An 11677-nucleotide genomic window follows, 5' to 3' on the forward strand; every position below is an offset into this window, starting at 1 on the left:
CCTAATGCTTCAGCTGTTTTAACATTAGAAAATAGATTAATGAAACCCACTGCATTAATAGGCTAAAAAAAGAAAACTTTATGATCATCTTAACAGATGAAGAAAAACAACTTTATAAAATTCGACAGCCACTTATAATAAAACCTTTTAGTAAACTAGAAATACAATAGATCTTCTCTAAACTGATTAAAGGGCATCTACCAAGAAAAAAATATACCAGGAATGACATACTTATTGACGACATGTTGAAAGCATTTCCTATGAGACCAAAAGCGAAATAAAAATCCCCAGTTCCCACTAAATTCTATTCATTATTGTACTACGGATCTTAGCTAGTGTAGAAAGAAAGAAAACTTATAAGAATGGAAAGAAACAAAACTGTCATTATTTGCAATTGATAGGATTTTCCACAGGGTTGTCACATCTGCCTATGTACAACAGCACACAGCCAAGGGAGTGAGTGGAGCTTGCATTTGGCATTCTACTGTGACCACCCAGTCACACTCCTTACACAGACACAAACCTGCAGTCCCCTGGGCATGCCTAGTCTCCAGGGGTTCACATCTCCCCAGATGTCATTCCCTAATTCTTATTAAAATGTAGCATGAACTAGCAAGCCACTCTCATTGTGAATATAGAAAACTCAAAAGTATCTACAATAAACTATTTTAATTCATAAAACGGCTTAGGAAGTTGGTGTTAAATGAATATACAAAAGTCAAGTGTAGTCCTAGACACTGGCACAAATGTAAAGTGAAATGTAGAACAAAAAGCATTAACAAGAGCAACAAAAATATGTAAGATATATACAAGTTAATCTTTAAATGTGCAAGTTCCTAAATGAGAACAAATATTATTAAAATATATTAAAGAAGGCCAAAATAAATGAAGAGATATTTCATATATATAGATAGGAAAATGTCAATTTACTGTAAACTGATGTATAGATACAATGTAATCCCAATCAAATCCCCATAGGATTTTGTCCTAGAACTTCATGAGTTAAATCTGAAATGTATAACCAAGATTATTCCTGAAAAAAGAAAAATAATATCTAAGGTCAAAAACAAGACAAGGGTGCCCACTTTCAACACTCCCATTCAACACAGTACCAGAGCCCTAGCTAGAGCAATTAGGCAAGAAAAGGAAATAAAAGGAATCCAAAGCAGAAAGGAAGAAGTAAAACCACCTCTGTTTGCAGATGACACAATATTATATATAAAAAACCCTAAAAAATAAATAAATATAAAAAAAAAAAACAAAAACTGTTAGAACTAATAGGTGAATTCTGTATATTTCAGGATTAAAAAGCCACATATAAAGAAAAAAGTTGCATTTCTATACATTAATAACAAACTAAAGAAGAAATAAAGAAAATAATCTCATTTACAGTAACATCAAAAATAATAAAATACTTAGGAATAAATTTAACTAGGGATGTGAAAAATATGTACACTGACAACTATAAAACACTGATGAAAGAAACTGAAGAAGACAGAAATAAATGAAAAGACATACCATGTTCATAGATGAGAATAATTAATATTGTTAAGTGTCCATACTACACAAAGCCATTTACAGACCCAATATAATTCTTACTAGAATTCTAATGACATTTTTTAAAAAGATTTAATTTATTTATTTGACACAGAGACATAACGAGAGCAAGAACACAAGCAGGGCGAGAGGGAGCAGGAGAAGCAGGCTTCCCGTGAGCAGGAAGCCCGATGCAGGGCTCCATCCCAGGACCCTGGGATCATGACCTGAGCTGAAGGCAGACGCTTAACAACTGAGCCACCCAGGCACCTCTCTAATGACATTTTTTCACAGAAAGAGAAAACTATCCTAAAATTCATATGGCACCAAAAAAGACTTCAAAGCAATCTTAAGAAAGAACCAAACTAGAGGTTTTCTGCTTTCAAACTATATTACAAAGCTCTACTAATCAAAACTGTGTGGGAAAATAATAAAAACAGACACCTAGACCAGTGGGGAAAATTGAGAGCCCAGAAATAATCCCCCACAAATATGACTAACTAACATTTGACAGGGAGCCAAGAATACTCAATGGGGAAAAGAAAAGCTCTTCAATAAGCAGTGCTGGGAAAACTAAATATTCACATGCAAAAGAATGAAACTGGACCCCTCTCTTATACTGTCCACAAAAATTAATTCAAAATAGATTAAAGACTTTGTTGTCAAACCTAAAACTATAAAACTAGAAGAAAGCATGGGAGAAAAACTCAGTGAAATTGGTCTCGACAATGACGTGGTGGCCACCCTGGGCTCATGAGGCAATGAAAAGACTGTGACAAAAAGGAAGGGTCTTCCTCCTCCCTTACCCCCTTGTGCCTTTCTTTCTTCCTCCTCCTCTCCTTTCTGGCCAAGTCTCATCCATTTCCCCTAAGGACACTCTAATGCTACATAAAGGCAAGACTTCCCAGCACCCCAGGAAAATAGGGTGCAAGCCCACAAACTATTTCCCCATCACCACTTGTGCAAAAACTGATTTGAACGCCTCTCTGGGTTTGAACAAAGGGAGTGCCAGGATTTCAAGCATCTCTGTTTTTGCACTGGAGACCCTTCCCTGCTAAGTATGACGATGAAAAAAACTGGAAACTGATCAAAACCTTATTCGGAGTTGGAATGGAAAGATTTATGGTGACAGCACTACCTGGCTGAAACTGTTCTGAGATTGCTTTGCTATGATTCCCCTGAATCCAGTCACTGAGTTTGGAGGTGAGCTGCACAGAGAGAGAGGAAAACTCTTCTGCCTTTCTTGCAATGCGATTTCAAATCACGCTCACAAGGCTGCCGTTAGTGACCACCTTAAGTCCAAGACTCACACCAAGAGCGAGGCAGCATATGAAGAGCAAAATGTGAGAGTGAAGCAGAGGCTTCTAACTGCATCCCTTCGATGCAAAAGTACTGCACAAACAGAAAGTCAGCGCTATCCAGGACTGTGTGAAAATGTGCCTGGAAGCCAACATCCCACTTGAGAAGACTGATCACCCAGCAGTCCATGCTTTCCTGTCTCGCCATGTGAAGAATGGAGCCTCCATACCTAAGTCAGACCCGCTGAGGAGAGCATATCTGCCTCATGGACATGAGAATGAGAATGAATTCCTCAGCTCACAAGACTGTTGACAAGGAGGTTGTGTTAATCACGTTATCAAGATAAATGTGGAGTATTTGAGTTGACAACAGCAAAAGAAAATACAAGCAACAGAAGCAAACAAAAACAAAAATAAAAAACAGAAAACCAAATGGGACTATATCAAGCAAAAAAAAATGAAAAGACAACCTGCAGAATGGGAAAAATATTTGCAAACCACACATCTGATAAGGGGTTAATATCAAAAATATATAAGGAGCTCCTACAACTCAACAGCAAAAAACAGAGAAAAAAAAACCTTAATTTAAAAATCAGTTTAAAACGTACAAAAGGCTCAAATAGACGTTTCTTCAAAGAAGACATACAAATGACCAACACATACATGGAAGTTGCTCAGCATCACTCATCATCAGGGAAATGCAAATCAAACCACAAGGAGGTATCACCTCACACCTGTCAAAATGGTTAACATCAAAAAAGACAAAACAAATATTGGTGAGGATGTAGAGAAAAGGGAACCCTTGTGCAATGTTAGTGGAAGTGTAAATTGGTAAAACCACCATGGAAACAGTATGGCAGTTCCTCAGGAAATTAAAAATAGAACTACCATATGATCCAGCAATCTTACATCTAGATATATATCAGAAGGAAATGAAACCAGAATCTCAAAGAGCTACCTGCATCCCCACATTCTTTGCAGCATAATTCAGAAAAACCGAGGCATAGAAATATCACGTTTTCTATATATATGGAATACGATATATACACACATATATAATATATACATATACACATACACATATATATGCAGTGGGATATTATTCAACCATAAAAAAGGAAATCCTGCCTTTTGCAACAACATGTAAGGACCCTAACAGTATTATGCTAAGTGAACTAAATTAGGTAGAGAAAGAGAACTACTATATGACCTCACTTACATGTAGAATCTAAAAAGGCTGAATTCAGGGCGCCTGGGTGGCTCAGTGGGTTAAGGCCTCTGCCTTCGGCTCAGGTCGTGATCTCAGGGTCCTGGGATCGAGCCCCACATCGGGTTCTCTGCTCAGCAAGGAGCCTGCTTCCTCCTCTCTCTCTGCCTGCCTCTCTGCCTACTTGTGATCTTTCCTCTGTCAAATAAATAAATAAATAAATATTTAAAAAATTAAAAAATAAAAAAAATAAAAAGGCTGAATTCATAGAAACAGAAAGTAGAATGGTGGTTGCCAGGGGCTGGGGGTTGGGGGGAATGAGGAGATATTGGTTAAAAGGCACAAATTTGCAGATGAATGAGTTCTAGGGATCTAGCATATGGCACAGGGGATGACTATAATTAGCAATACTGTATTGCATCTTTGAAAGTTGCTGAGAGTAGATCCTCAATATTCTCACCACATTTACAAAAAAAAAAAAAGTTAACTGTGAGGTGATGGGTGTGTTAACTCACCTTACTGTGCTAAGCATTTCACAGCCAATACATATATCAAATCATCATGCTATATACCCAAAACTTACACATAATTACATGTCAGTTATATCTTCATAAAGCGGCGGCGGGGTCGGGGGGGAGAAAAAAACAAGAAGACCCAGGCTTGATCAGATACCTACCACCATGCTAACAGTCTGTGACAGAGAGCAGAGAGCCTGCTTTCTGCCTGGGCAACCTGTGCATATCCAGGGACAGCCCCTCAGCACTGTGCCTAGGGCTGCCCCAGCTTAGGATGCTTTAACCTTACGGGGCACCCATGTGTGGGGGCTCATGCTTTTATCCTGATACTTCTGCCACCTGATTAAAAAAAAAAACCCACAGCTCCCATCTCATACAGTCCTTATGACTCCTTGCCAAGCCCAAAATGTGGCACAAAAAGAAAACAGACCAGCAGTTAAGAAACCAACAGTCTCCTCTCAGCTCTGCCAATAACTAACCTTGTGAACCTGGTCAAGTTACTAACCTCTCCAGGCCTCTTTTCTCAAACTGGAGATAGTAATACACCTTTGATTAATCTGGCACAGCTGTTGTAAAGACTGAAATATAATAATGGAGTGGACACTGCTTTGTATCTCTACACGAGGTCATGAAAGTAAGAGGGATTTTGTTAGGCAATATGGTCTGTGGAATAAGAGTCTCTTAAAAGACCCGAAGGAATTAATCTAGAACAGTGGGATTTCAGGCAAAGCGAAAAATGAACCGAGGACCAAGATAGAAATCTAGAAGTTGGGGCCTAACCAAAAATCTCTATTAACATAATGTAAGCAAGAAACCCGGAAGGTTATAAGAGGACAGGTACTCAAGAATTGTCTTTTCCAATCCTGCAACTTATGCAAAGGGAAACCAAGCCCGGGAGAAGGGGAATGACTTATCCAAATCGCAGAGTGAATTCATGGCTGAACCCAGACTAGCACTCAAGTGCTTTCTCCCCTCCCTCTCAGGTTCCATCCTGATACTGGTCCATGATACTATGCTGGTCCAGTCTGGCTCACAATGCCCTCTTGGAGAGAGAGTGTAATGACCCGTCACCTGAAAAAAATGCCACTGCCTTCCCCAGGGTACTCATTGAGGGATGCTGAACTTGGGGGCACTTATTTTCCTGCATCTGCAAGTTCAGTTTGTTCGTGAGGATAAGTCACTCTCCTCCATGTGGAAATCCCTCTGCCAAGTCCACAGTACAAGACAAACAGAACGTGTTCACCAAGAGCTTAAGAACCAATTACAAATTCAGTACTGACCCAGACCACAGGGCCTGGGCTGGCAGGAGCTACGGCCTCAGGAGCTACTCTCCCTGAGACTCTTCAGAAAACTGTCTCCTGTTCAGCCCTCCCCACTAGGATCCTGAATGTGTCAAAGGTTAATTCCATCTGTAATCCTGCCTTCAAGTCGCAGACTTCTGCATGCTGTGGTGAGAGGACATGTTCTTAAGGAAGTGGCTTCTAGCTGGCTGGGACAACAGAAAAGCAAATAAGTGGCTCTAGGGAAGTCTCTAGAGGCAGAGCCTCAGACAAGACCAACTCACTCTGGACTTATGTCCCAAATATGGATCCCAGATGTCTATGTGGGGGCTTCCAAATCCGCTGTGGGAGGCTCTCTATCTCCAGCTGGGCAGGGACTTTTTCTCTTGCAGTGACCTCAGGCACAGGACACCCCGGCCTATTACACACCCGTCTCCTTACCCTCTCAGCAGTCACTTTCATGGGTAGCCACCCCCTTTACTCACTCATACCCATGGTCCCCAGTGAGCCTTTGCTAAGATCTCTGAGTACAACTACAGTAGAATTGGTCACAGGCCAGGCCACACAAGTGCACGAGGGATTCAGAACCAGGCTCTATCCCCATCGGCAGGCAGCCCACCTCTGGCCCAGCTGAGACCTGTCTAACACCTTCTTGGTCTGGATCAAGAGGGAAGACAGTATGGTCATGGTTGGGGGGAGTGGGTGGACAGAGCATCTGCTCTGTATCAGGCCCCAGCTAAATGACAGAGAAGTAAATGAATAAAACAATTTTCTTTTTCTTAGAATTTCCTTTTCCATTGAAAGAAATATATAAATGTATAATTCAATCTAGTAATTCCCCCAACAGGAGTTCAGATAAGATGCTTGACCTTTCTCTTGCCACATGTGCTCTATAAGGTCTTGAATATCTTATGTCCCTTCTGGGCTTCCAATTGCCCTATCTGGAAGAGGAAGGGGAGTGGATTAGATGAACTTCTACTCTGAAATTTATGTTCCTACAATCCCATGACCCCCTCCCCAGAAGCTTCTACAAAAGTCATCATGGCCAGAGGTCAGACCCAAACTCTTTTCCAGATTGTTCTGTCCACAACTCAGCTTGCTCTATGTTCTTTGCTCAAAGGTGAGTTATAGGAGACATCTGGAATTTGTCCCAGCGGCAGCTGTTCACATCACCTGCTGCTATTGTTGGCCATTAGAGCCCCCACATCATTGCATTTCTGCCCACTGGGCACCTGGGGGCCACCTCAACAGTCTCTCCACTCTCAGGAACCTATGGGTCATATGGCTAACAAAGCTGGCACAAGGCAATTGTTTTCTTGTTGGCCTCCAGCCTACCGCAGTCATTCTGGTGTTAGTTTCAGCCCCTTAAAACACAGCTTTCATAACATCTCCTTGAAAACCTGTTAACGTCTCGCCATTATCCCTTAACTCAAGTCTCAACTCCTTAGCCTGGCGCTCATGACTCCCGAGACCCTGTGTCCAGCCCACCCCACCCCACCCCACCTCTTTTGGCATCACCACCCTTTATTCTCCCCATCCTTTATGTTCAAGCCACCAAGCAAGTTCCCTGCTATTCTTCAGAACTGCTTTGCTGTCCCCACCCATCAAGATTCAGCATAAATGTGGCCTCCTCCTGGAAGCACACTCATGCTCCCCAAACCACAAGGCATCCAAAATACTGAAGCATTGACATGATTCATTCTGGGCTTGCCAAGGCCCACTTGGTTTTCTAACTGACTGGTGATCGCCCATGGGTGTATCTAGCACCCCCTGCTGGGGTCCAAGTCCTTGAAGAGTATGTTCCAATCAACCAGCCTTTAGCATAATGCTCTATGTGTGGCAGGTAAAGACTTACTAAAGATCGGTAAAGACTTACTAAAGATCGGTAAAGACTTGTAAAGACTTCCCTTGAAGATAGCTGGACAGAGGATGGAGGGACAAGGGAATGGATGAACAGTGATGAAAAGCCTCAGACAGAGGCCATGTCACATTGGTAAAAGAAAAACTGAAGTGGATGGAGAAATAAATGAGTAAGTGGACCTCGGTCCTGGCCACTACAATCTCTCAACTGCATCAATAGGCTCCTAACTTGCCTTCCTGCCTGCTCTCATCAAATTGCCATCCCTGCAGCCAGAGCACGTCATTCCTCTACTCAAAACCTTCCAATGTCCACACGTATCACCCAGATTAAGAGCCAAAGTTCTCCAATAGCCTTCGTGACCTCACCAAATGATTGCACTGACTTCAACTTTTTGACTTTCATTTCATTCCAGGTATATGGACCTTCATGCTCCTCAAGCATTCATCAGGACTTCCACCTTTTTCTTCCCCCAAATATTCACACAGCTTGCCCTTTCACTTCCTCCTGGCCTCTGGTTAAATATTTGCTCATCAGAGAAAAATCTCCTGACCCTATATAGATACATAAACCTTCTCCCACACTTGGGATTCCCTTGCCTTTCTTGTATTCCTCCACAATGCTCAGGACCATTTACATGCTGTATATCAACCTGCTTACTGTCCATCTTCCTACACCAGAAAGCAGATTCTACAAGAGCGTGTGTTTTGCTCACTGCTGTATCTCCAGTGTCTAGAACAAAGCATGGCACAGAGGAGGTACTGGGTGGATAGTTGCTGACTGGATCGGTGAGGGATTCAGTGAATGGGTGTGTAACTGAGATCCCTGACACCTTCGGGCATTTTTCTAAGATGTTTTTATCTGATGTGGTTGACATTGTCTTGTGTCTGCTCAGTTCTAGCCCTGTCTGATATTACAAAAGATGGACAGCACACATTCTTAGGGGTTCTTTGTAAATGGAAAACTTAAGAGAACTGAAAGACATCTTCTGGAGGGGATGGGGCCAGGACTAGTCTACTGCCTGCTTCCTAAGGCCACATTGTAAAATCCTGCTTTCCCTCTTCCTGCCAGCCTCTCTGCAAATTCCACAAGGCTAAAAGCACAGTTCTGGTAGAAGATGAAGAAGAAAACAAAAGCATCCTCCTTCCCATTGTGGAACTCTTAGGGAGCTGTGTTTCTCTTGGCCCTTTGGACCTCAGGCCCAAGCACCTCTGCAGAGCCCAGCTACCACCTTCCATCTGTCTGATCAAGGAGCCTAATCCTAAGCTCATATCACACTGAAAAGGGGGACAGGACACTAGAAGAACAGAAAGTGAGATAAGAAGAGCAATCATCGTGGCAGCTTCTGGTCTCCCTTTCTTCCTGTTAACAACCTGCAATCACACATGGCCCTCAAACAGCACAATGACATCTCTTCACCCCAATGGTCTCTTTGCCTGAGCTTCTGGGGTGTGAGAACCATGTGAAAGAAGGATGAAGAAGAGGGACTGCGATTCACCAGTCTTGAGTCCCTCTATAAACCCAACATAAATTCTTGTCTGTGGCTGGACAGGTGAGTGTTGAAGAAGGGTGAAGGGAGTAAGTGACTTAAGTGAAGACCAAATAGATCATTGAATGGGTGAGTGAGGAAAGGAAGAGTCAGTGAGCCACAGTGACTGAATAGGCTATCTGTCCCAGTGCTAATGGCCTCATTGCAAGGATGGCTCCCTGGGCTTAGTAAGACTCTCCAAATGCTCTTGTAGGCCTAAGTCTAGTACAACCTCAGGGGTGGGGAGAAGACTGTCAGCTCCTGATCCATGTGCTGTATCATGAAAATAACTCTCAAGCTCCAAGGAGCATTCATAAGTTTGTAAAGATCCTTCATAAAAGCAGCCATGGAGCCAAGTCAGGACCACCTGGAGGCCTCTCAGATCTCCTGTATCCTCTACAAACCAGGGTAAATGGGTGAGCCACAGCTCAGGAATGCCTTGTGACTTAGCTCCCTCCTCCAGGGAGCTCCTTAAAATCCTCTAAGAATTAGATGTCATCTATCACCAGTCCCCCAAAAGCTGTTGAATGACAAGTCCAATTTGTGTTGCCCAAAAGATGGTAAGATCTTTGAGGGGGAGAGGCTGATAGGCACCTCAAATGCCATATGTCCTAAAATGAATTATTATCTCCCTCCCCCCCCCAATCTACTTCTTCCTTAAAATTTTTATTCTGCTGAATGGCACCACCATCTACCTGGGTGCTCAGCTGATAAAACTTCATTCATTCATTCATCCAACAAATATTTGCAGCATGCCTCAGTAACATATTAACTGTTAGGATCAAGCAATGAGCAGCCCTCATGGAACTCATGGTCTAATAGGAAAAAGAGACCTTAATTATCATGTGATAATTATAAATAAAGGTGAAGTTACAACTGTGATAAACCCTTGAAGGAGGTAAATGGTATTTTAAAGCCTTACAAAATGGAATTTGACATAGTCGTGGAGGTCACAGAAGTGACAGCTGAGCTACAAACTAAGAGATAAGTCCAAATTCAGTATGTGAAGACATGAAGGAAGAGTGTGCTAAGCAGAGGAACAGCAAATGCAATGCCCAATGGTAGGAGGGAGTCTGACAAGCCCAAGGGACTGAGACTACACCAGCATGGCAGAAGGAAGGAAGGGGGTTGCTGGATAGGAAGACACAGGGGAGGTGGTAGTGTTGGACAAACGAGACCTTGTAGGACTTACTAAAGTGTTTGGTCTCTATCTTAAGGTCAACAGGAAGCAACAGAAAAATTTTCAAGGAGGGAAATGACATTAACAAGTTGTGTTTTGAAAGGCACTCTAGCTGCTCTGCAATCAACAAATTGGAGAGAGCTAGCATGGATACAGCTGGACTGGTTAGGAGGCTCCTGTGGTATTCCAGAAAGATGAAAACGGTGCCTTGAACCAGAGTGATCCTAGTAGAAATGGACAGATAGAAGTGATGAATTTCAGAGATATTTACAAGAGAACAACAACCAGACTTGGTGAGGGATGGGACGTGGGCTCTGAGGGAAGAGAGGTGCTGAGGAGGATTGCCAGCACTCTCTGATGTATGCAGCTGTGTAGATGAAGGAGCTGGTCAAGGAGATATGACATATCTGAAGAAGACCCCACAGGAATGTACAGGGAAAGAGCACAGAAATTCCTTTTCGGACATGCTGAGTTTGAGAGTCCATCCGACTTTTTCGTCTCCCTCCCTTTCTGCATTTGACTGGTCACCTGACTCTACCTCCTCTCCAACTTGTCTTAATTAAGGTCCCTGTCATTAAAACAAACTCCAGGCTCTCCCGAAATATCACTTCCTCAAAGAGGCCCTCTCTGACCACTGAATCTAAAGTACACTTATGCTACTACTCTCTATTTCAGTCACTTGTAGGGTTTTTTTTCCTTTCTAAAAATAGATAATAATTTCTTGTACTTTTAATCATAGAAATAAATATGGACATACAGGTCTATGTCTTAGCTCTGTTTGCTAAGAGGGCATAAAAGCAATGACACACCAAAAGCAAGCACACGTTGCCCCAGAATTTGGTTTCTAAAGACCATTCTCCACTAAAAGGATCCAGGGCTTCTTGGAGAAATGGCTAGTTCCAGGGCTGGAAACCTCCTATTATCTCTCAAGATCCAGACCAAGAGTTTTCACCTCTGGGAAGGCCTCTCTGATTTGCCCGAGGAAGAGAAGATACCTAGGTCCTCTTCTGATATGGCAAGGAGTCCTGTAGCTGCTGGAATCATGTCTCACAGACAGGCCTGTTGCTTACTGTTCACAAGCCACGTGATCTGACTGCAGCTGGAAGACCAGAATATGCCCTGCTCACATTTCCCTGTGCCTTGCACAAATTCTGGCACACCCCAGGGTCTCAATTAATATGTGTGGTGTGAATAAATGAATAATAGTAACTGAGAGTTCTGTGTCTTCTGAGAGATCCCCCTGACTTCATTATCCTCAAAAACTACAGAGCGTGA

At 42.6% G+C, this 11677-nt stretch overlaps 1 pseudogene across 1 annotated transcript; it reads left to right on the forward strand.

The window, feature by feature from the left end:
- The first annotated feature begins 2646 nt into the window (after positions 1 to 2646).
- On the forward strand, positions 2647 to 3147 carry LOC308351431 (CGG triplet repeat-binding protein 1-like; annotated as a pseudogene). Its single transcript has one exon. The product of its transcript is annotated as a CGG triplet repeat-binding protein 1-like (transcript).
- The last annotated feature ends 8530 nt before the right edge of the window (positions 3148 to 11677 follow it).

Source organism: Martes martes, assembly GCF_963455335.1.
Source record: "Martes martes genome assembly, chromosome: 10".
Lineage (NCBI taxonomy): Eukaryota > Metazoa > Chordata > Mammalia > Carnivora > Mustelidae > Martes > Martes martes.